At 35.2% G+C, this 3,960-nt stretch overlaps 1 pseudogene; it reads left to right on the top strand.

Annotated features, from left to right (window-relative positions):
• Window positions 1-2,641: 2,641 nt before the first annotated feature.
• Window positions 2,642-3,130, top strand: LOC149556827 (SH3 domain-containing protein 2 pseudogene; annotated as a pseudogene).
• The last annotated feature ends 830 nt before the right edge of the window (window positions 3,131-3,960 follow it).

Below are 3,960 nucleotides of genomic sequence, written 5' to 3'. Positions count from 1 at the left end.
TGCTTAGAATGTCTAGCATTTGTCTTATGGAATGAAGGAACATTCCCTCCTTTTTTCAATTTTCTACTCACAAATTTTCCCCCTCATTTTCAAAATTCAAACTCACCTACCCATATTAAATGTTATGTTTGTTGGAGCCACAAACTATCAGAGTTCATAGGTGGGCATGCAAAAGGCTCACAAGACAACTAGAAACAATAAATATTCCAACATAATGCACCCCTTACAATAGCTCAAGTAGAGATATTGATTCAACACTATTTTATTACATTACCACATATTGAGAAAAACATAGCCCATCCCATAACATAATATACATTTTAAGAAATCTGCATCATGTTATATAAAAATAGTTTTGCATACCATCTCCCAACTATTATGTGTACCTAGATACACTGTCATAAAAAACCATAGATTTTATAGCTAACATAAAGTCCAAACTATCCAAGAATTATTAAAGAACTACACAAAGAACAATATCCTTTCATGATGTTGTATAGATTACATCTCATGTTAGGGATTATTATCCCTAAATGTATAGATGAAATTGAATTTGATAATATATGGCTCATAACATTAAAATTAAATGTTATTGGAAAGATTAATGGTAGCCAACACTCCAAATCAACACTTTTAAATATCCTTTCTTACTATGATTTTCAACACTTTTATGATTTTTCTTTACATCATGTAGGTGTACTTCCAGTTCCCCAATTTTTAAGCTTCCAAATCAGCCTATCAAGTAAATATTTTGTTGATAAATTTTGCTAATTATGGTGATGAAGGCTTCATCTTGTAGGAAAATAGCATTTGGTGCAAGCACTGAATGTAAATCTTTAGGCTTGATATACAGTTCAGATGTACATAGTTCTTTTCTCAAAATCAAATTTAGAAGTGCAGATTCTGACTTACAGTTTCAAAAGACCATCCTTCAGGAGTGTGCAAACATATCTTAATACCAAGAAAGAAGGGTTAAAGGAACACATAAGTTATTCCAACACTTACACTGGAGGTGATTGAAATGGTTTGCGGAATAATGGAAACCTATTGCTCAAACAGTATCAGCAGTGCAAAATTTAGAGTAGCGTATGGATAGAATTGTTCTATGAGACTGGGAGCTTTCCAATAAAAGAACATTAATGGATTTTAATATGGTGTAATTTATTTAGGGAAGGATCAATCTGTTCCTCTGATGTACACATAGTAATGTACAAGTAGCCAAGATATGTGGTTGCATGTTTTAACCGAATGTTGCTATTGCTCATAAAACTGCATTGTTGAAGCATTCTTCATGGTCAGCTAATGCCATCGATATGTTTATCAAAAATGTCATAGGGATGTTGTTGCTTGTTCATTATAAAGCTATAGCTAAGTGGATACTATGATTTTCCTATGACATTACAAATAGTATTTTATGTTCCAGTTGTGTTTTTTTAATGATTGTTCTAGCAGGGATATACAGTAATAGCAGTACAAGCTCATGTGCCATGGTTGAAACCAAACTACTAGAACATGGTTCTGTCAGAAGGCATGAATTGTGAGGAGCCCAAGAGCTCACAAGAACTAGTACTATTTCATGGATTGTATTTGATTACTTTGGGTGGTGGATGTGTGAAGCCTAACATCGTGTCCCATGGTGGTGATCAATTTGATGGAAGAGATGCAAAGGAGAGAAGAAAGATGTCTACCTACAACTTAGCATATCTGAGCTTCTCTATAGGAGAACTCATTTCCCTTACTTTCATTGTTTGGATACAAAACAAGTTTGGCAAAGATGTGAGTTTTGGAGTTTCAGTAGCAGTCATGCTCTTGGCAGTTTGAGAGTTTCTTAAACATTTATCTCCATCTTGTAAGAATTTAGAACCAAGTTTCATATGTCTTCTCAGCATGGTATAAGAGTTTGTAAGACTCATGGTGTGTGAGTTTATGTCACTCATGATATGTAGATTCATAATTGCATAATGGACTATTGTGTTTGCAAGAAGTGGGGCATTCATGCTTAAAGAGACAGATCCATGGCCAGTGAAGGCATGGAGGCCACGAAGAAAGATGTAAAAAGTTTCAAAGCCATTCACATATGAATGGAAGAACTTTCGCTAAGTTCAATTTTCATAATGAAGTTGAATCATGAAGATTGTCGAATGCTTCAAACCATTGACGATAAGCCATAAACCAAATTCCATTTCCCTTCTCAGCGTAGATTAGTGAAATGTCTAAAGGTGGAGCAGCTAAGATCCCCTTACGTCTATCATTCTCCACCCATTGTTTGTTCGATGTTATGTCGCAGTTCAGAATTGATATCATAGGAATAATCACAACGATGATCATAGCATTCACAGATAAAGATATGAGTGGGATGAAATCGGCCCTCAAAGTCCATCGAATATGATGAATACCTCAATTATAATCAGCATCTGGTTTTACCTTTGAAGCTCCAAACAAAAGATGTGAATAGGTAGCCCGATCACTGCAATATGAAATACAACTATTATATGTGTAAGGTGAGGAATGTGATCAAATGTCTGACCAAATGCAGATAGTCTTTACCGAGCAGATGCGGCAAGAGGTTGAAGCATAGGCTAGTGTAGTTGCAAGGCATCAACTGAAAGCCAAAGAAGCCACAGGCAATCAAGATAATGCAATGAAATTCCAAGTAGCCAAATTCAAGATACAAGAACTGAAGTCAAGTACGGAAATTTTGGGAAAGGAAGCTACAATTGCAATGATAGCTATTGGAGCACAACAAGAACGGTTAACTCTTAAGTGCTTGATTGCCATGGTTGAAGCTAAACGTACATACATCCTCAGAGTACCTCAAATTCTTGATGAGGTTCTTAGAGAGATGGCCTCTGAACGACAACACATTGAACCGACACCCTCTGCTATTGCTTATAATCTTCCTCCACCTCCATCATATGAAGAAGAAAACCTTAGCAGTATTCATAGTTCTCAAAATTCATCCTTTGATATATCTATTGAAAATGCTATCTTTTTCTTAGGAGAGGTTGTACATGCATTTCAAGACGAGACTGAAGTGGAGCTTAGCTTGGCTATTGGTAATTATGTTATTGTTCGTCGAGTCTCTCCTACAGATAGGGCATATTATTGCTATGCAAAGCCAAAAGAATGAAAAGGGAATTGGATAGGTGTTGTCTACATTAAAAAGAGCATTTCTAAACATTTGGATTTAATTATCTAAATCAAACTGGGCATATGTACTAAAAGAGAAGTTTGATGGTTTATTAAAAGAGTTTTATAAACAATAATACTTCTTTTATAATAGGAATCAAACATGTATAATAAAAGATGAAGATAACATGCAATGGGAAGATCGAATAAGATGAAATGTTGACAAGTCATGTGGATAGACCAAGAATCAATTACAAACTGAACGGTTATAGAACCGAAGAGGCAGAGGAACTGAATAGTCATGGAAGAATCAATCACTTGAGAGATTATTTATTGTAGATCTTTTGGATGGTAACAAGAGGGGGGTCTTCTTTTACTACATACAGTCAGAGAGCTAGAGTAGAGGAGAGGGCATGTTATTTTAAAATTTTCATTTCATTGCATATAGGGGTCAACAAATTTTGGATGTGAAGCTGGTTGCAGAGACAATCAAGTCTAGTGCCATTTATTTTCTGTCCAGTTGTATCTAGTGTTATTTCATTGTGTTGAATTGGGAATGATAAATAAATAGAGTTTTGTTCTATTGTTTTCAGTTTAACCAATCAGTAGGATAATCAGAGAATCATAACTGGTTGTGGAATCGCATCAGCTACTTCATTTGCATTTTGTAACTTGCATAATCATTCTTCAATTGCATTTCATAATTTGCATCTTTCATAATTACTTCATTGGGAAATTCATAAGATTGTGAAGGTCACAGCATACATTTAAATCCTGCCTGAGATTTCACTTGCCTGGGTGGAACTCGGTTTCCTCTATTGTTCTCCGATT

This window comes from Cupressus sempervirens, chromosome 5 (genome assembly GCF_028749045.1).
Source record: "Cupressus sempervirens isolate cs-2001-9-10 chromosome 5, ASM2874904v1, whole genome shotgun sequence".
Classification (NCBI taxonomy): domain Eukaryota; kingdom Viridiplantae; phylum Streptophyta; class Pinopsida; order Cupressales; family Cupressaceae; genus Cupressus; species Cupressus sempervirens.
Note: the sequence above shows the minus strand (reverse complement) of the source record. Positions and strands in the feature narration are given on the sequence as shown.